The following is a 22,866-nucleotide window of genomic DNA, read 5'->3' as shown; positions in this document are numbered from 1 at the left end:
GGCGTGTGAAAGTGCTGGCGTAACTCTGTATGAATATTTTTATTCAGATCATCTACTTTGGCATGCAGCTAAACAGCACTACAGATCATCTTTCCTCTCACTGTAATAATGTCAAATGCACACATTAGCTTTTCACCATATTCATCTAAGAATATCAAAGCAACCCTGGGGCAGATGAATGTAAAATTGGATCCAATTGCAAGTGTGCACTTTCTATAAATGCAGTCACAACTGGTAGCCTTAAAAGAATAAACTCTGAGACAAAGAAAAGTTCTGACAAACTTACTTTCTAATTTTAATACCCTGTCAAATAGTAACACTATACTCTCAATGTCAAGGATCGATTTTTTTGTCTCTTCATCACCATATGTGTAAAAATTCTTTCAAAAAATACTGTTTCAGATATACAAGACATTTCTTACTAAGATTACACATTACTGCACTACCAGTTCTACCCCAAACACTCAATTTTCAAGCATCAGACACAGCGTTGTTTCTGCAGTTGCAGTAATGGGTGTTTTTACAGGAGGTCATGGATGAATCAGATTGGAGTGACATTGGGAGATCTCACTGTATGTGTGAAATGAAATGGAGGTGGATTGCGGCGCTGTCTGTGATAGATTAACAGGAAGTGGAGGTAGACTGCCACACTTGTGTCTGGGACAGTCAGGTGTGAAATTAAACAGGACGCAGACACAGCCGAGGACGACGCAGTACAAAATGGATCGTGCCTACTGCATGTATAATTGATGCAACATTTCAAGAGTGTGAGTTCAAATACAGAAAAATGCTGTGTGTGATAAGATAAGCTCTGGCTTCACCATTATAATCCACCTGTGTTTTGGAATTAGGATAGCCAATTTGAAGTTGTTTAAGCACCTGGGTGCATTTCTTTCTTTAGATTATGTGCAAGTATATACACATATTTTACTTTATTTAATGTAAACATGGTTCCCAATAAAATGCATATATATGCATATCAAATTCATATGAGGATGATTAAAAGGGGAATTGTAGTAAAATAAGAAATCGTGTGGCCAAAGCAAAAAACAGAGATGGGAAAACATGTTTCCACTTTCAAGCCAATTAGATCAACCCACTGATCCCAGCAGTGGGAAATGAGAGAAATGGGAAAATTGGATTTATGTGCTTATAGCCATTGGTTGCTAGCAAAACAGATGAGCGACGATAAGGGGGAGAGAAAAATCACAGAGGAAAACGAATGTAATCCAACACAAAATATAGGTGAAGATACAAGTCAGCTGTCAGTAGGAAAACACATTCCCCAGGAGCAACAATCACAATCCATATATCACATTACCATGAAGCTGTATGTGTGTGTTTGTGTGGTGCACGTATGCGCTTAGTGTGTATGTGTCCAAAGGGGGGGTGAATGCAGAGCATACTGAATTATTGAGTTGAATTTTCACGGGCTGAAGGTCAGTGAGGAAAGGGGGGAAAAGATGCCTGATGAAAAATACATGTTTTCTTATTGTCTACCATGCCAAGTGCTGAAATATCAACAACTGCAGAGATGACTATTACTACAGTTGACACTACCAAAATTATCTCCCATTAATAATAATAATAAACAGCAAATATGAGCAACAGGATCATAAACGAAAGCTTGAGCTTCAGATAAAATTATACACGTGTGGCAGGACTGATTGGTATTACTTACTAAAAATGTGCGATCATTAGGAATACTGTAGCTGTGAATTTATCCTCCATTTGCTCATCATAACTGATATTTAAGGAGCTTTTGAGATTTATAAATCCTTTGTACAGTGAAACTTTATTCCACTAACAAAGATTTTTAAACCCGGAGAAATCCACTGCGAACTAATTGGATTATCAGTGGGGAATTAAAAAATGATCTCACAGCTTTGCTAGTAGTCCTCTTAATGAGCTCTGTACTCGTAAAATGTAGTGCTGGCCTTCTCTTATGGCCTAATTGATATTTCATTAGAAACTTTCTATTTATGACTTTAATGGTTTTTTCTATCACAGTACATGGCGGGGGTGTAAGCAGGACTCGCCCGGGGTTCCTATTCGATATACTGTCAGTTTCAGTATGGTTTTAGGATGTGATCTAATAAAAAAAAGCAAGATTTATTTCTTTACCCTTTGGATACTGGTTTACAAGAGCATGCAGTCATTAAACACATCTAGATGCCCCTGTACTTTAAACACACACACACACACGGACACACACATTTACAATGTGCGCACATTTTATTCTGGTTCTTAACTAGAACAGAATTTTTATTTGCTTCTATATACGAATCCTATTTATGTTTTCTAATAATGGTAAATAACCTAATAATATTATCTGCTAATAGATATAGCCGAGCTGCGCTCAAGGTAATTTCTGAAAATGGCAATAATCTCATGGACTGTTCGGCCATTTTCACGCGATACGGTAAAACTGGTGAAGAGGATGGATTTTAAATGGTTCATATTCTCAGGCTTCATTCATCAGTGCTTAATTTGATGTCATATATCTCCACCCTGATTGGGAGCTTTGTCTGAACAAGTGATGGGTCTCCCTGCCAGACATGACACCAGCTCCAGCTGCAGACCTCCCTTCCATCACTTCCTCTTTAAAGCTTGATGAATGCTAATGTTAGGCACAGAGCTCATATCGTAGAGTCAGATATAATTGTTGTGGTGCTGGATGGGGCGAGGGGTAGTGTGCAATGAAGGTTAACTGTTAAATTAGTTAATGGATTTATCCACTCAGAAGGAATCTTCTCTCTTTCGTCCTTCTGCACCTGTCCTGACTTGACACTTTGTCAGAATCATATTTCCGTTCTCATTAGTTTAATTTGCTTTGGGGGTCAAAACAGACTGTGGATTGTTGGTGTTGTTGGCCTAATTAGGTGTCCATGGCAAAAACAAAAAAAAAACCCAACTACATGTGCAAGTTGCTTGCAGATACTTGTTTTAAAAGGCTGATTCTTGTTGCCTCACCTCAGACTAAGCCAGAGTTACGGAGATGCATCACACAGTAACGAGCCCCAAACTAAACATGTATCATTAAAAGCAGAGGTCAGTTGCCTAATACCTTGCATATAAGCAAACCCCTATTTTGTTCCAACACAGAAGACTTATGAGCACGGCTGCTTGCAGGGAGTGTCCACAGTGGCATTACAGTAGGGAGTCGAGCACAAAGCATGGCATGGTGGATTTGCTCTGATCAAAGGGAAGGGACTTTGATGAATGCTATTCATTAGGCACACCCGAGTGGATTTTAGGGAGAGGACTTAGAGACATCAAGGGGAAATCAGAGGAAGAAAAGAAAATAGAGGAGAGATGGGGGAGAGAAATTAAGAAGTGGTCTTGGAGGGTTACATGAATAATATTATGCAACAATATGGAAACATATCTTGTCTACAGTCAAGCTCCTTTATGTTTGCGTTCAGTTTCCAAACCGACCACTGGGTGGAGACAGTCGTCTTATGAGTAAAAGCTCCCTCTGCTCAATGCTTCATTTACAGTCCACACATTACTCTGACCTGTAGCATTTCCAGGATTAATCTAAAATAAATGGGGTAGTGTGTCAACGCAAGGAATTATGTGTTAATCCGAGGGAATGAATAATGGGCAGCCATTAAAAAAACACAGTCACTCTGTGGGCAAAACCAACTGCCCTACAAGTCCACCTGACTGATTGTTTTATGGATGGAGGCTGACACACACAAAATGGGGAATGACAGATGAAGTCATCCTCCTCTCATTAATATCTACAACTGGATGATGAGGTTAAACTGTGAATCCTCTGTCTGTGCTGAAGCCACTGATGCACAGCGAACATGTGGCATTATTGTGCTGGAAACTTTAGCTGTCGTGCTTTAATGGGGTTCAGAGGCAGCTTCAGAAGAAAGGGATGCCAAACACCAATCTGTATCTCGTTCTTTCAGCTGTAATGCACGGCGCGATTGGGTATGCTGCCCGCCTACATCTTTGCTCAAAAATATTGAGAGAGCACCAGATGTCACAAGAAGTTTTCTGAGACACTGGAGATTCATTTCTGGAGATAGGAAAACTATTTTCAAATCCATTGCTTGGAAATTAAATGGACTGCTATTTTAAGATTCTGTGCTTTTCTCATGCAGTCAGCTGAGTTCCACCGCAATTCAATTTCACTCTATTCCCCAGGATAATCCAAGTCAGCAGTTATACTGCTTTCTAGGAAAGCCTTTTGAGTTTTTAAAAAAAAAAAATATATATATATATGAAAAAAATAGTCCTAAGAGGATCCTGAATCATTAAAAATATATTAATGATGCATGCATTAACTAGATGCGTAAGTCTGGAGAGTAATTTGGCTTCTGTAAACATTCCTGTTGTCTTCAGCTGTTATAATAGTTATTTCCTCTTGACAGAAGCATATTAAGAGGATGTTAATATTGGCCAGTACCTCAGGCATGCAGCTTTGTAGTTTCTCAATGGTTCAAGTTAGGTTAGACTGCATTCATGTGACCTTAAAGCTCAACTTAGCGTCAGCTTCTTTTAAACATCTTGTCCTAAAAAGTGAAAGGACAAACAAGCAGACAAAGATTTAGGCTTGTCTGCTCGATGTCCTTTAGAGTGAAGGTCTGATGAGGACAGGGGAAGGTGTGAAATGTTTAATATCACACTCCTGTGATATGCACTGGTCAGGTGATATTTTTTTACCTCATTGTGTGACATTTTCATTAGCTGTCTCTGCCTCACTTGGCTCAAAACGGGGGCGTGTTAAGCAAACAGAATGACAGGCAATTAGCTTCCCATGACTTCAGCTAAATTATGTATCAATTATGTGATAATGAGGACTCGTGCATATGTGGTGTTGCAGAAAAAAATTAATGCTGAGCAAGTGAGGATGCGGACAGCCGGAATGCAGCAAACGCGGCAAATGATCCTGATGCAAAACAGGCAGAAATGCTCAAAATGAGCACTGGTTTAGAATTTTGGAAATTTCATGGTGTGTGATATTTGAATGTCTGGTGTACAAACGGGGATACACTGCACCTAAGGAGTTAAAAGGAGAAAATTGGTGTCCTTAGAAGCGGTGTAATTTGCACCACAAAAGCTTTTGCTTTTGAGATGAATCCTTTATACGACAAAAAGGGAGGACCTGAGCCGCTCTCTTCGGATAACTCTGCACCTCTTCATTATTCTTTATACGGACAATTAATAGAGGGTCTTTTTTTCCCCCTCCCCCTTTTTAAAGTCCATGTCACGAGTGATAAACTCCAGATGCAAAACGGTTTTGAAATCTGCTGAAGTGGTTTGAGGGATGGGGAGGGAGGGTCATAAACTGTGCAGATTTAAATTTGGATAGAAGATTAAGACAGCTAGGGTGAATGAGAAATAGAGACATCAAAAGAATGAGAGAGGAATAAAAAAAGAGGATACATGTCTGACTGTAGTTTTTTGTGTTTTATTTGGACTTTGAAGCTTTACTCCTGGTCAGCATCCATTACATTATATCTGCATTTAATGTCACAGACCCGCACATAAAAAAGTTATATCATAACATATGAAATCTAGTCTCATTATATTTAGTAAAAATGTTGCAACATGGCAGAAAATGAGGATAGATGATGTGATTAAAAGTTTTTTTTTTTCTGTATTTTGTCACTATCCGGTCGTTCAGTCTGACGTCACTAGCCATGTCTGGGCCTAAACTCCGCTGCAGGTCCATATATCAAACGATCACTATGGCATTACTGAGAGTTGAAAAACTGTCTAAAGTCTTTCATCTTTAATAAAATGATCAGCGTTCTGCTCTACCAGGTGTAACAATTGAGTTTAACATCCAGGCATCCATGAAAACGGAATTTATGACATTTAACGGAGTTAGAAGTTAGCAGGGAGTTAGCTCGCTAGCTTCTATCTAAATACAATATAGCATGTCCTGACTGCGGGGTTTTGGAAACAAATTAAAACGTACAGCTCTGCTATCACTTCCAACATAAATGAAGACAGACAACTAAACAGCAGTGACGTTTGTAGGGTTACTGAAGTTGGGCTAGCTGGTATATAATGATGTGCTACGTGACCGCTAGCGACACAGCTATGTTAGCATAATATAAACAAGCTAACTTTTTTTCCACTCGATAAAAGTTACCGTGAGTGTTCTCGGTGGTCAAGAACAAATGTAATCGCATGGCAGGATGCTGTAAAAGGACCAAACTTCAGCCAGAGAACAACTGAGATAATGCAGCCACAATACGAGGTTAGTCATTCATATACTGCTGCATGGGCTGGGCTGTAGTTACATCCTAAGGTTTTAAAAACTGAGCTTAAATAAATGATTAGCGGTAATAAAAGCCGAGGGAGGTCAACAGGGATCACTGACTGTTTCAGGAGCTTTTTGAGATCAAATAGAAGAAAATACAAAACATTAAGCATCTACAGCACATGATCTACATTAACCTGCACTCACACTAAATCTTGTCATAGTACTTGTCTGTAACAGAAATAATAGTCAGCATTTTCACTTAAAAGGAACAAACTGACATTTTGTGAAATGCACCACTTTGCTGTCTTTCCCGGAGTTAGATTTGAAGATCAATATCTATTTCATGTCAGTCAGTACAAAGAAAGCTCTGGCACATGTTTAGCTTAGTACAAAGACATAAAAAGGTATGAAAACAGCGACTTAAACTCTGTCAAAGAAGTCTTATAACAACTTCAAAGTACAATATTTTGCCCGAGATGAAAAACAAAATTATACTTTAAGAAGCTTCAAGATTACATTTTAGAGTTGTGTAAAAGGCCTTGATTGTCATTGTACTTGTGTTTACTGTACATATCTTTTTACATGTCTTCAGAGACAATTTGCTGATTTGAAAATGTGCAAATGTTTTTGCAAGTATGAAAACATACTAAACAGCTCACTTAGTTTAAGCTGTATACCATAACGCACAGGGTACTGTATATGTTTTCAAGCCTTGTTCCAAATAAATCCTATAACTTTCATTTTATCAGTCTTAATAAAAGTAAATGTCTCTGTCTTTTTAAGAAATTCAAAACAAACCTAAACTCATATCAACATGAATGCCCATAACAAGGACGATGTTGTAAAAGAGAATTTTTAACATGAACTGTGGACCTTACACATCTATCACATGAAAAACAGATTTTTTTTGCAGGGCTGTTGGATACCAACTCCAAATTAGGGGAAAAAAAGTTTTCTCCCTAACTTTTTCATGATGCCTTCAGAAGCAGCTATGTTCTTTGAAAATGTAATTCATCTCTAAATGATTTTGGCAACACGACATGACATATAATCAGGCTGACTGGGTGGTGAATAACATGGCAGCCATACACAGTCCCTGTTACATCTTTGAGACCTAAATGTAAGGCACTGATCCAAACATGAAGGAAAGACTCGTTTAGAGAAACTATGTAAAACATAGTGATTCATCTATGATCTCAGCCAGGAAGGATACTTCCTTCTTCTACTTCTTCTTTTTTTAAATTCATGGTTTGAGCCATCTGCACAACTTTGGGTTGCTTTACACTCATCACTTGTGTTAACTAATTAATTCATTTGATTTATAAGGACCAATTATGATGATAGAATAGAAAAACTATAGAAAATGTACTACAGAAAGGTAGTAGCCTGCAGCGTTACATATTCTGGCATTTTATCAGGTGTAAAAATCTGCACATCTTATTTAACAGTTACAGCAAGACTTTCGGAATATGGCTAGCTGTGCTAACCTATATGTAGGGATAATATGAATGGTTTATTGATTGCTTGAGTGAACTTAAATTGTCAGTTTCTTCACTCCACAGGGCAGTCGAAATACCCGCTGAATGAAAGACAGAGCTGCAGAAAGAGAAATAGATTCACTCTTCTGGTAAAAATCACTTTAGGATGGCAGGTACAGATAATCTTGAAAGTTGACCCTCCGCTGTTAAGGTCAGTATCCCTATTCACTGCGTTTTGTGACTGATATTTCAAAGACCCACTGATGATTTCACGAGGGAGCGAGACTGGGAAAAAAAACCTGTCAGTCAGGATTATGCATATTATACATTTTGGAGACATGGCATCTCATTAAGTGAGCATCTTGAGAGACCACGATTAAGGCAACAGAGATGGTACAAAAGAGAGAAAGCAGTGCCCAGCTACATCAAGTGATACCCGATCAGCAGATATTCCATTGCAGCTCTATAGCTAAATCTCTGTTGTATATTTCAGAGCTGAACTGCTGGTATTGTGTCTGCACTCATTCATTGGAGCGTAATCCCATATTGAGGAGTAATCCACAGCCTGAGCAGTCAAAGAGAGCTCTCCTTCTTTACGCAGCCAAGCCTAACTGAGGTGGCTGAGGGGATTTTACAGCACTCCCTGTTCTGCCTGAAGGGTCAGTGAGAGGTGAAAATAGACTGGAGTGTTCCTGAGGTCAATAAAGTGGTTAAAATTCACATATGTGTAAAGCACAATGCAAGATTTCAGGAACAGACATGGAGGTTGCAGCAGGACGTTGTTGGAATTCTGATTGTTTGGCAGTTGTTGTGTGTTCAGCAGAAAACACAGCGAGCTCACCAGGCGCACGTTCGTGTCATGCATGCAAACGCGCGCATTCTTACTTCTAGGGATATGGTCACCTGATTGACTTGTTCTGCGTGCATCATTCATAATTCTAACTGTCTGCAGAAGATACATATTCTTTGGGGCAAATTCTCCACATCAGCACTCTGATGTAATTTCCAGCAACGCATGGGACATGCCACAGATGAACAGCAACCTAAATTGCTACAGGAAGCATTACTTCCGAAAGGTGGCTTGCTAGCTCTCAGACAGGGCTATTAGTGCTGGAGTGAGCACAATGATACGGCATCCCCCAGGGAGCAGGTGAAAAGAGAGGCTGTAATGATGACAGTCACCACCACTCCATCTATCTTTACTTCTGCTCAGCTGAGCCGGCACGTGTAAGACACTAATCAAACATAAATTTGCATGTCGCCACTTTATTATGAATGCGCTACATAAAAAAAAAAAGAGATTTAATTTTAGGTTGCGTCCAAAGCAAAAATACAGGTCAATAACAAATGCTGCATTTTTAAAAGGTTGGCGACCTTTGTATGTGAAGTGACAAGACAACACTCTCATTTAATTGCTTCAGAACCAAAAGCATCAGGTAGATGTTTTCAACAAAAGCCAAAAGATTGTTACTTCATTTTTTATTTTATTTTATTGTCCAGATAAGCTGCTGTTTTTGTCCTACTGTGTGTAGCAATATCTACAAAATACGCATAGTTGCACACAAAAACATCCATGACGCGCCTCTATAAGAAGTTAATTAGTTTTTTCTGAATTATCCACGGAAAACAACCTGTGGCACAATGTGTCACTTGCGCTCATCCCTTGCTGCTGTGCCCCAGAAGCCATCTTTCCTTGCCTGGCAGTGACTGCTACACCTGCAACATGCACTGTCTGCCTTATCATCATTACCCAGACACCAGCCGTAGTAAACAACCACTAATCCTCTTAGAGCTGTACAAAAACACTGGCTCCACAGACCCATAGCACCATTAACACAGTGAAACAAGAACTCTTAAACAGTTTAATAGACTACTTATTTAACTTGCTAATGTCATTTAATTTGTTTCTTTTCCAAAGAGAGTCATAATCCGTGGCCAGTTAGGGATATTTCTGGCTGCAACGCTGTGGCATAGGACGGGATGATGAATTTTTCAGGACCTGCTCGCTTAGAAATCTGGAGTTAATTTCATGGTGTGAAACAATATCTTCTCAAAGCTCTCCCGGAGCCTCGTGGGACAGTGCATCAGACACAAGTGTGTTGGCATTTGTGTATGTGCATGTGTGCACGCAGCTAATGACCTTGAGTGCATCCTGCATGTCTGCCACTGTCACCAGGCTGGCACTGCCTTTGATTGGATGTAATTAATGCTCTCACATCTGGCATGAGCTCCCTCGTCCCTTCTTAAATTTGGCTCTCTCTAGGTTTTCCCTCATGCTCTTTATGCCCCCTTCTTTTAATTTCTGTTTCTCCTTCCAAAACCATACAGAGACTCATTGATTATCTGACAGTATGTATTGCCTCTGGGTGTTGAAGATAGTCCCCATACCTCCCTCAGTTCAACTTGCAAGAGGTTTGTATGTCAGTGTTGATATGAGGAAGTCTCTGTCATTGTCACCTTGGATGATGCCCTGCTTTTGATCTGTTTTCCATGCTAACCCTGGCCGCTTCACTGTTCACAAGATGAAACGGGCTGTTTTCTGGCATTCTGAGCAAAGCCAGTCCCCTGGCAGTGATCCTTAACCTGTTTGGCCACTCTCAGAAAATGCACATCACTTGCTAACAGGGAAAAGGAAACAGATGAAAATAAACAGTTGGCAAGCGAGGCTTCTCCCTCCAATTATCATGTTATCTTATGTGAGCTGTGACACAGACAGAGGAGAAAGAGGGAATAGCGGTGCATACCAATATTTTATACTTTAATCAAATGTCAGATCTTCTCCAGTTTTAATTAAATGCATCTAAATTGCTTACTCCTTGTGAAATTATACACCCTTAGTTACAGGTGCTTCACCTGTCAAGTTCTGTAATATGTGGTTAGTAATTTTATCGCTACCCTGATTTCATCGCATTAAGTACCTTCATGAGTTGACTGATACTAGTAAGAAAAAATCTATATGGATCTGAAATATGCACTTGATTGCTTGATACAACAACAAAACATCCATATTAGAATATCTTAATACTATTTGAGCCAAGCAGCTAAACATGCTCAACTGCTTAGCTTAAAAAAATTGGTGTTAGATTTATATTTTATTTTTCATACAGATACAGATGTTGTAAACATTATAGAATCCAAGGCTACGTGGATAGCGAAAGACTGGGGGAGGCAAATTTGTAGTGAAGTGAAGTAAGGAGAAGCATCCAGCATATTTAAAGTCCAAAACAAACATACAAACATCCAAATAAGAAAAATATAAACCAGAATTTGAATAAAACATGAAAAGCAAGGCAAGAATACATGAGAAATGCACAGAAAAATGTAACGTACAAAGCAGACAGCCCAACTTGCAAAATACAAAGATGACTAGATGAAAAGCGCTAATACGTATTCTTCACTATATCAGATCCTTCTATGTCCATTACAATTCCCGAGTTCTGACTGAACAAAAGCTGCTGGATTTGGGGTATAATGAGCAGTAAAATGGTTCCCTTGAAATGCTATATTATTATTCCCAAGTAACTTACATGGGATGTGTAAACATCCTTTTTTCCCCTCAGTGCAAACTCATTTAAAATCATAGTAATGGCCTTGGGGAAAAGGCACTGGGTCAGGTTACCCAAGGTAAACTCTAAATGGCAACCCAGGGTTTAATCCAGCCTGTCACCGGCTCAGCTGTCAACACCAGTCTATTGAGTGCTGTCTACACAGAAATGCACCCTGCCTTTCTCCCCTTGCCCCCTCCATTTCTCTGGCTGAGGACAGAGACCAGCTGACTACCAGAGAGAGGGCCATGTCCAGCCATTATCACTCCCAGCATGTGGCCACGTGCAGACAGACTGGGCGTGGAGCTCGAGGCGTGTTAAAAAAAACATAGTCCTTTCATTGCTGTAGCACACTTCTGTTCCTTTCCTCTCCGTTCATGGGAGAAAATAGTCATTTTTTTTTAATATCTGGGGATTTATAATTACATGCAACTACAGATTGAAAAAAAAAAGCGCTAAAAAACAAATATTGTGCCTCTGATTTTATCCTCCTTTTGAAATCCCAACCTTGAGATCTCATATTTTGCCAGCTGCGAGGTCCGCCTGGCTTTACCGATATAGATTCATAGCGTTAGCTACATGGCGAAGCAAAGCTAATAATTTAGGGAAGATTGCATCTATGGATTTAGTCAGGTAGGGGGTCTTCTGTAAGCTTGTCTGTGTATCTGGGTATCACTGGAGTGCAGAGATAAATATTCAGCAGAGACGCACACGGGTGAAAGGCCGTCAATGCATGGCCGCATGAATAAACATCCTCCCCTGGTCTGCTGCAATTACAGCCGGAGTGTAAGTGGTTGAAGTAATTGACGCCCTAAAATGCTCTCAGAGCCACTGGACCAAACTGCAAATTGGGTTTCCACCTTTGTGATAACTAGTGATGGTTTGGCCACTGGGCATATCCCACTTCCTCTCTCTAATGGTGTGTTCTACTTTTGCTTTAATTCGTGGTAGTATGCCATGTGTGTGCAGTACAATTTATGCAGTATGTGTATAAATGTGTAAGTGTATGATAAAATGAGATTACAGTTTATCACTGAGAAATAATGAAGGATGTTTTAAACTTTGCAGTAGCTGGTTTATACATTACTGGGTACTGTTGGGACAGCAGCTAGGATGTTTTGCTTTGGGTCTTATGTAGGCAGACACCAGGCCCAGCAGGCTGAGCATCAGTCCCAGTATGTGTGCGGCTCCAAGCCCACAGAGGCTCTGTGGCCCATAAAGAGGGCTGCTGGGACTGATAAGACTCTGGGTCCCTTCGAGCCATATCTGGCCCTTAACAGCCATGACCTACAGTCAAACACAAAGCAGTGTAAGGGATGCAGAGAGAGACATTTGTCACAGATTTTCTAGGAATTCGCAGAAATCTCTGATAAAAATAAATCACAGACATCAGCCTTGAAAATGCTCAGATTTAATGAAGTGAGTTAGTTGTGAAAAGGCAGCAAAAAGACAGTAGGAATAGCATTAATGTTTCAGAGAGAGGAGAGTTGACAATTAAATTTAGGGACCCAGTCTTTTCTTTATCATTGAATGAGAGCTAATACATCAATAGCACAGAGAGTAATTAGAGGTTCTAGGCTATCCTTGGATGGATCAAGACATTAGCAGGCAGAGGCAAAGGAAATGAGCTGAGTCAAAATCATTTATATTGTTCAAACAAATTGAAGCTGAAAGCAGTCGTCCATCGTGTGGCTCTACTTCTGAATTAATAACTAAATGAGCAAAAACCTGCATTCCCGTTCAGAACTTCCACAGTGAATGGGATTTCAAGGCACATTGAAATAGAATAAATAAACCTGGGAAATTTAACTAATCAAGCCTGCTGAATTATGCAGTAAGGTGCGCTGCACGCTCACATGACCTGCTACAGCAAAAGAAAAAAAAAAGACTTTCTCCCCCATTTTCTGTTTATCTGATTATATAAAATGCGGGACAATTGATGGGCACGGACAGCTGCTCTGTGGTAGCCACACATCTAAAGCCCTGATGAGCCCCTACGGAGACAAAGATAAAACCAGAGCACACACATGAAAATGCAACATTAGTCATGTTAGGTTTCCAGCTTGCAGTGGCAATAACATAGACACAACATTAGGTATGAGGAGCATAGCTGGCTCCAAAGCATCATGTCACATTCTGTTTTTACAAATGTCTATAATTAATGGAGCACTGCTAGCTACACTCTCGCCTACATAGCTTCTTAACCATGTATTGGCTGTAGTTTTTCTTTTGAAATGCTAATATGTAAAACTGAAGTGCGTACCCTCATGATCACACAGTACACCACAAGCCTATGTTTCATCTAGTCTACCAGCATGTCCGCAAAATAGGGAAACTAACAACTGATCAAAAGAAGAAGGAGGCACATAAATGTAGCCAATCAGGAATACATCCGCACAAGTATGCACACGCACAAAGCCAGTGTGTGCATCATCTAACAAAGGACAGACATCTCCCCACGAGATTCCATTTCCAATTCCCACATGACACCCTCCTGGTTAAATGCTGATTGAAGATTATTTAATCATCTCTAAAGAATGTCTGTGCATATCTTAAACCAGCAAAGATTGAAATAAGATTCTGGTCAGGGAGCCTAATTATGGAAATCCTGAGAAAAAATATTGAACTAATCACATGCCTTTTACATTTTCAAAGGAAATTACAAGTTACATGCACTTGATTCAACTGGAACAAAACTAGGGATGTACAGTTTTAACAGGCATGCAGGAAAGTCTGTACGTTCTTACACTGATAGGAGTGTTTTAAAAGATAACAAAGGAAGTGCTCTGCATCTAAACCTGTGGCAATCTCTGCCATCTTTGCTATAAATAGAAGTCCAGAACTTGAACTTGAATGAGAAGGTGTTCTAAGTGTTCTAAGCTAATTGTACTTGAGAGCTGCCCAACCTGTCTGCATTTATGGGCACATTTCAGGGGTCCAGAGTTAAAGCAAACAAATCTAAATGAATTAGGTCAAACATGCTGGTTTACCAATTGTTTTGATCCAGCTTGACCTATAAAAGTCACAAAATTCTGGCCTTTGCTTACTTTTTCACCTTTTTGGAAGTAAACTAGCAGTATTATAATGTTGGTTTCCATTTTGTCAGTTCCAGTTTTATTTTGAAATTTCTTTCCTAAAACGTTTTAGTTGCATTTCCACCCTTTGTTCAGTCCCCTTCTTGTTTCTGTGCCACACCTGCATTCGATTAGTCTTTTTTTATCATTACAAACCCCCACCCAATTCCTTGTGTTTTAAATATTGGCCTCTCTCTGATTTTTTGGAGTAGTTGTGGATTTTTGAATTTTGGATTAATGGACTTCAGGACTTGGCTCTATGTCTGTTTGAAGTAATTTGAAGGAAAAGCTATTTCAGACTATTGCAAAGTTATGAAGCTATTAGCAGAATAATTCCCCATTTTGTTTTTCTGTGCCCATGGCTGAATCAAAGTCCAACATTTGTGCGAACTGTATCTGTAATGAATCATTCCCAGATGCCTACGAAGATGCAGCCTAATAAAATAAATAAATAAATACAAAATAAATCCCAGTAAATTCACTTTCAATACTGTGAGGTCAGGTCTCACCCACAAAACAGAATCTTTTTTTAAGTTGTTTCCAAGGTCACAAATAGTGAACTGGTTCTCTATCAACCACCACACGAGGAGTTAAGATTGAGTCTTTTCTGGTGAATGTGGTCCATCTCTGAACCCAATCATTTTTTAATATTTGAGGTAGCTCAGGTGAGAAGAGGGGATCTGGGTGCACACGGGTGGACAAACACCACACACGTATACATACAGGCTGTCACAACAAAGTTACTTAAATACACATATACTCACACCTACTGTAACACAATCATTTACCTGCTTTCAACCATCGCTTTGAAGCAATGAAAGTCACAGTCTAAAGGGAGAGAAAAGTAATAGGATTGCTCAATTAGGTGCCAAATGGCTTTCTGGGGGCCAGTATTTCATCTCCACTGCCACTGCAAGCAAAGTGGAAAGAGAAGCATAGGCTTGTGAGAGGTGAGTGCAGACATAAGCTGCATATTGGAGAGATTTTATTGCCTTTAAAACACAGACTCAATGCTTTCTGCACTACAGAGGCTCTCAAGGTCTATCACCGGCATTACCCGGATAACGTACATGTTGATGATGCCCTGAATCAACCGAAGCATTCTCTGATGGTATAAAAGTAAGATTACATTTTCATGCAAGGCTGCACCATACAGTTTTATTTGTATTAATGGAGGGAGGACAAGGGACACGGTCTTGTGAAGTGACATGAAAACAAACAAATACATCGAGGACATCTTGTATTTTGCACAAGAAACATCTCTATTGCTCAGTAGGTAAAGACTGCTAACAACAATGACCACTCATTGTTTCACCTCCTTTCTTTGCAAATCCAACTGCTACTTTTAAATAAAAATAACAACAGGGAGCCAATGGCTCCAAAGGCAATTTAGCGATTTAAGCTTTCTTTTGTAATCACCTTCACACCGACTGGAGTGTTAACCTCAAGAGCTAATCAGAGGATTAAAGGAAAGTTTCAGAGCTCAATTTGGTGCCAGTGTGGGCTTTTCTTCCAGATTTGGTGTAGAATACAAAACAATAAATAAATAAAGGAATGGTTCACCATTTTGACTTTCATTAAGATGAGAAGATGAACACAGCTCTTTGTGTAAGGTATATAAAAGAAAGAGCCAACAGCTTGTTTATTTAGCACAAAATGGCATGTCTGTTGGTTAGCAACAGGTAGATGATTGGGGGTTTTTTTGAGGGGGGGGGGATTTCTGACTAGGAGGTAGTCAGCCTAGCTGTTCATCAGGTGGTAACACATTATAGTATGGGCTATGATTATGGGCATAATGCTCCTGTAGTTGAATTTTGCCGTGTTTCATTTGAAATTACAATGTAATTATATTTACATACACATACTTATAGATAGTACACTAGACTAAGGGAATAACAAGTCAGGTTTTTTACAGAAAAAGAGTAAATAATTATTCTGTAAGTCAATCTGCAATTGTCTTGAAATTTAGCAGAAAAACAATATAAAATCTGCAGTTTCACGTGAGATAACCCCGCTTCTGTGATTGTGCCTGAAGGACTGCACTCAGTTGCAGACATAGACATGAAAAGCTGCAGAACTCATGGACGAATAGTCATTCCCATTAGAGAGAGACTCGAACATCTGGTTAACAGTCTTCATCATTGATTGTGTAGTGTGACCAGAGGGGTGGCCAGAATTTATTTGATGACTAATGGTGTGAGTTAGCCATCAAAGCCTAAAATTACCCAACCCCTGGCCCCCAGTTCATTTTAACCAACAAAGTGTGACCAGTCTTCTTCTTATTTTCGGAGAAGAAAGAGGTAAGTAACCAAAGTGTAGAATATTATTGATGAAATTTTGTATGAAATATTGTATAAAGTTATGTAAAGCCATTCAATCCTTTCTGTAGTTAAATTCTGAAAACTTAATATATCATATATCACTTCAAACAAGAAAGATATTAAGGCAGTGTGTAATAAAAGGTATCCCTTATTACCTTGGCAATCCTAAATCAATAGCATCAGCAGCATGCTTCTTAGACCCCATAGATTTCCTTAACTGAGTTTTTGCAACTCCATTTCTTGGCATATTGGGTTTTCCATCCAAACAGTAGTTTATTTAGCATATTACTAATTCAGTATGGGCTTGTTATCCAGGCACTCTATGTGGCCAGCTTCTCATGGGAGACGCTGCCCTAATTGTGTTCAGCCGATCTGTGGTGTAGAATTGCTGAAATCCCTGACTCTGGCAAAATGAGAATATCAATAAAAACAGACCCTGGATGATCTTTGCTTGTGGCAAAACTGCACAACCCTGGATGCTGAGGTTTGTAATTACATTCCCCTGAATAATTGAAACCACTGTCCTCCGGCTATAAGTTCATCTAACTGAGTGTTCAATATTACATCATTTTATATATATATATCATATATTTTACACGCTGTGTCTCTGGCAGTGATCCCAGAAAACATTTATAGTGTTAGAGTGGCACAGCGAGGAAGCGTTAACAATCAACAGATGACAATGCTGGCTTGGCCAAATATTTACTGCATTCAGTCCACAGACCTGTGCGCTTCTGGCTGTCACACATGATTCCAATAGGCCATGCCATCTCATGTTAGCTGACACTATAACTGTGATCTGAAAGGCTGTTGTAGTCCTCTGTGTACGGGTGAGGTGTTCTGGTCACTCTGACCTCGTAAATTGCCTTCGGGGGTTTATGGAAGTGCAGTTGCAGAGCAGGTCTTGTCAGTTCATTACCACAGCACTATAGCTTTCTGTTTTCCATGATGTCTTTGCCCTCGGCAAGGATTTATCTTCTACGTGGTGAATATGTATATGTCACTGGGCCTTTCCTATCCAACTTAAAGCTAAAATCACAACAGAGAGGTATTTTATCACGGTCTTAGATCAAGAACAGGAGTTATTCACACAGATTTGCTGGAGAAACCCTAGTTGGCAAGCAAAAGGTAAAACGTTTCTTGTTGTTGATCACTAATTCTTTTTTTTTTTTAACCCACACCACTTTACAGAAACTCTAAATCCTCTAGATTCATTGGCTGCCGCTTGACTCAAAGCTTCAGCTCCCTCCACAGCTTTTCTATAGAACTGAGGATGGGGGCTAAGTGTGCTTCTTTTTTAGCCACTCATTTGTTGCCCTTGACTCGATATTTTTTGGAGTTGTTGTCATGCTGGACCCATCCATGATCTTTAATGTTCTGTCTGAGGGAAGGATGTTCTTGTACAAGATTTTGCACTATATGGCCCCATCTATTGTGTGGCGAAGTCTTTCTGAACCTTTAACAGAAAAATAGCCCCAATGCATGATGTTTCCACCTTTGTGCATGACTATGGGGATTTCTTGTCCTCCAACAACAGTGGGTGAAGATGATGCCAAAGCGATTGTTTTGGTTTCATTTCACCACAGCACGTTCTCCCAAGCCTTCATGGAGTCATTTAGATATTCACTGGCCAACCTAAGACAGGCCTGTACATGTGCCTTCTTAAGCAGGGGGACCTTGCAGAAGCAAGGAGTATTGTGGTACTAAAGGTGTTCTTGATGACTTCTGCTCCAACTCTCTTCAGATCATTAAAGCAGATCAAGTATAGTTTTGGGCTGATCCTCCATCTTTCTCATGGTCATCCTCAACCCATGAGGCAAGATCTTGCATGGAGCTCCAAACTGAGGGCGATTAGTGCTCATTTTATATTTCTTCAATTTCCAAATAATTGCATCAACAGTTTTCACCTTCTCACCGAGCTTCTTGATGATGGTCTTTGTAGCCCATCCCAGCCTTGTGCAGCTCTACAACCTTGTCCCTGACATCCTTTAAGAGCTCTGTGGTCTTGCCCATAGTGGTGCAGTGGCTGGATTGGAAGAAAATTATTCTGTCAACAGATGTGCTTCATACATATAACAAGCTGAGACCAGGAGTATCTGTAATTGTTAACTGATTAACTGCAATCTGTATGTTACATGGGCACACAGCCAATATGCGAAACCAGAATTTTGGCTCCGTTGTAGCTGATCAAATTCTTATTTCTCTCAGCGACAAGCAAATGAATTGATAACTTTTAATTAAATGTATTTTCTTGACTGAGCGACCCCATCCCTGCTCCTCTTTATTTTAGTACTCATGGCTTAGACCACATCCATCACTGAGCCTTTATTTTGACCCCTGTTACCCATCTGTAAAGTATTGTGGCTTGTACATGGTTACGATATCATTACATTGATAAAAATTTTCAACAGATGGACAGCTGAATAAACAACTGCCCATGTACATAAAACTTCTTTGCTGTAGTTTATTTTACAGGAGCTATCTAAAGAACCACGCTTTGCAATGACACACACACACGGTCAGCCAAGACCAGAACATTTAACAAAAACAATGAAACAAAAGCTGTTCTTCCATATGAGTCAGTATATTACTTTACATTTTAAAGTTCACTGTTATAAAGTTATGAAACCTCACACCTCCCTGCCCAGTTGTGATGATAGCAACGGAAAAGAAAGAGGTTTGTGAGGTCTTGCTTTCCACATGGAAATATAAAACTAACAATGAGCTATCAGCTACAAAGTAATGAAAATTGAAAAACTGAAAATGGCTGACACTGACTTTAAATTTTGAAATACAGCTTTTAATAAGTAGGAACAATACAAATACACCTGAAATAATAATTCTTTGTCCAGACATTTACTTCCTACCCACTCCGATGTCTCTGTCTCAAATTATTCTTCCTTGTTCATCCTAAAGCAATTATGAACACTGTAGCCTGTATGAAGTGCTAATCTCCAAAGCAAATTATCCAGAATAATACCCTAATTCAATTGAAAGAAACAGCTTTGGAGAAGACCTCATAGCTCACGTAATGACCTGACTGATGATTTAGGGCCTGAATGTGAGTCTAAGCCATAGATTTAATCACACTCAGCAGTTCTGAAAGAACATCCATTCCACATGCAGAAAGTGTGTGCAGCTCATGTGACCTTGGTTAATATGCTCATTCTCGCTCACATATGGCCTTTCTTTTCAATCACCTGAGGGATTGATTCCACACTGTGACCCAGAGTTCAAAGGAGGGGATGATTGCTGTTTTAAGTATGTCTCATTACATACAGAGGGGGGTAATGTTCCTCAATAGCATGGCTAACCCTTCCTCCTGCTTGGAGGTGATTCATTTTTTACTGTCCCATCAGTCATTCAGCCAAGTAGAAGCATGCATCATCTCTGCCAAATGCCTCTGGCATCAAGTTTGGTATCAACCAGCAACATTTGTCAAATAGCAGTTACACTGTTACATCTCACTTAGTTAAATGCTCAAAAACAAAGTTATACTTTGTAGCTGTAAAACATAGAGCAACCTCATCTCATGGTCAAACAGCTACAATACAAGGGGGTAGATAGCAGGTGGCATCTCCCTTTGGGGCGTACCCATGATATTCTTCAGCACTGTATGTAAACAACAGGCATAAAACAGCAGAAAACAAGAGAGTGTAAATATATCTTCATATCCCCTGGGTGTTGGAACACTCGCCTGTCCCATGCTACACACACATTTGCTCTGAATCTGGGAGGGAACAGCGATTCCATCCTATAAGTAAGTTTGCTCAATGTATTAGAAAACCAGAACTCATACATATTTTAAATCCTGTCCCGTGCTTTATAGTAAGGCACTCATTTTGCTATTCACACCAGGGGGATAAAAGGCAGCAATCTCATGCATCAAGCTGTTCTCCTCTGCTTCTCAGTTTGCGCCACAGCTTTTGCTTTAGTGATCAGTGGATGGGGGTCCAGTGCTGGCCACAAAGCCCCTCAGATAAAAGAGAAAACAGAGAGGAATAGGGATTGCCTCCTTCAGGTGACCTTCTGCAGAGAGAAGAAAAGGGCAGGCGGGGAGGAAAATCAGACTCTAAAAGCTAAGACACATAATCCTACTTTCTCTTATAGTGAGAGCAGGACTATTCATGCATGGATACGGATGCGGAGGGCATATATTGTCTACAGAACCATGCCTGTTATCTCCACTCAAAGATACTGCAGGATTGAATTCTGCAAGATTTAGTCCTAGCAGGATTTGGTATGTAACACGCTAAGCAATTTTGGGACAACACAACAGTTCCTACGTTCGGAATACATTCCTCACTAAATACAAAGTACTTGAAAGTGGTCTGTAGTATTATTTACAAATCGCGCCATGAAAATGAACAAAGCATACACATGTGAATTCATGTAAGTCAAAATAATTTATTGCCTATCTGATCACCAAGACATGGATCTGGCATCAAGTCAGTTTTGCAAGGTCTGTATATGCATAAGAATGAGTATCAGTGGGAAGTGCTAAACCTCGGAGAGATTTCAGTCCACGCTGTCTTCATTATCTGGGCCCAGCACTCCTGGCCTCCAACTCTCAGCTCAATAAATATGGATATGAGGTGCGATTTATTGACAAAAGTTGGTGAATAAAGCTGAGGCGCAGGAAATTGGCTATGAAATATTGCTACTCAGAAGAGCCGTGATGCCCTATTGTCAAAGATGCGATGAAATGATTTGTTTTGCCGAAGCAGGACCGTAGCCTAATTGCCCTGCTAATGCTGCTTTTATTACCTGGCTTTGTTTTTGGCCCGCTCCCATTGGGAAACACACAAACAGCTCTCGGAAAAGCGAAAGCAATCACTTACAACATGGAAATGACATCAAGGAGAGTCAAAACAAATTTGGAAGTCTGTTGCGGTGACTGCGCTATCGTTCAGATTCATTTGCAAGCCTTAATAGTAGAGAGCGACAGCTAATGCAATTGTGCACGCTGCCCATGATCAGAGCAGGTGGGTAATCTGAGGAGTGGGACAGGAGAAAGGGTTTCATCCATCCAGCCTCGACTCAATGGAGCAAGTCTCCTGACTTTGTTCATCAAGCCCAGCAATAGCTATATTACCAGCAGCCTTTCAGGATTCAAGATTAAATACTGTTTGTCTCACAGAGTGGCTGGGAGTGGACTTTTAACCTGACTTAAACACATCCATCCATCACAGCGAGCAAGTTACTGCCAAGAAGGTTAGGTTGCAGTTATAGAGCTGCTACATAGACCAAAAACGACTCTATGAAGCTGGCCAGTATAAATCTCCATGCTTGCCAGCATCCCAGAACCTTACCTCACTGATTTCGGTGGTATGTATACATGCAGTCTTGCTTTCTCCCCATGACTCCTTGGCATACAGCTGCATACTAGAAAAATGTAGGGTTAGGTAATTCAGGTCAGCTAGCCAGAAGGCAGAGAGGACAGTGTTTACATTGCAAAGTATTTGGATAGTTTTGCACTAATGTGATGATACGTGTATGTTAGCTTTCAGACACTAGTACAAGGTTCTATCACCCCTGCTATCTCTCTCTTTTCTTTTCAGTTTGTGATCATGTGCATGTGACCTTCCACAATCCTAATGTAAGGGCTAATTCCATTTCCTTTATAGGTAGTGTTGTAAATGGTAAATGGACTGCTTCTTATAAAGCACTTTTCTACTCTCCTTGAGCACTTAAAGTGCTTTATGCAACATGTTGCATTCACCAAGCACTTTTTTTCTGTGCTTAAGTCCTTTTCTATTTAGCTTGGTCATGCAGGAAAAGGAACCCCTGGAAACACACAAGCCGAGGGAAAGTGAACAGACCCAAAGCCCAGGAAGGACACCACTTAGGACAACCAGAGTGTCGGGGCATACCTCCAGTGTCACAAGAGGACCCAGCCCCAATGGTCGCCCACCAGACCCCTCCATGAATGGCATCCACTCTGCCACAGAGGGCCAGGCGCAGGAACTGGGGACCGGACCCACAGGGAGGACCTTATAGTACTTTTCAGCTTTCAGCTAAATGCTTCACTGTAAGGAAAAATCATGTTGTGGGTTATGAATATGCTACCAATATCAACTTGCTGTGCAAAAAGTAAATGCACTTAGTGGTGAATGAAAAGTAGATTATACAGACACTGGACAACACAACCAACGTATGTAACTTTATTTCAAAGGGCTGTTCAATTCTCCAAAAATCCAGTTTTTTCAGACGGTA

The 22,866-nt window shown here is 40.1% G+C and overlaps 1 long non-coding RNA gene across 1 annotated transcript in view; it reads left to right on the top strand.

Moving 5' to 3' along the window:
* Positions 1-22,510, top strand: part of LOC309695920 — a 28,920-nt gene extending 6,410 nt beyond the window's left edge. The window contains exons 2-3 of the long non-coding RNA XR_014273259.1: positions 22,212-22,249; positions 22,398-22,510. This is a non-coding gene — a long non-coding RNA (uncharacterized lncRNA). The remainder of the gene's footprint in view (positions 1-22,211; positions 22,250-22,397) is intronic.
* Positions 22,511-22,866: the final 356 nt, after the last annotated feature.

This window comes from Aulonocara stuartgranti (assembly GCF_965226115.1).
Source record: "Aulonocara stuartgranti genome assembly, chromosome: 19".
Classification (NCBI taxonomy): domain Eukaryota; kingdom Metazoa; phylum Chordata; class Actinopteri; order Cichliformes; family Cichlidae; genus Aulonocara; species Aulonocara stuartgranti.
Note: the sequence above shows the minus strand (reverse complement) of the source record. Positions and strands in the feature narration are given on the sequence as shown.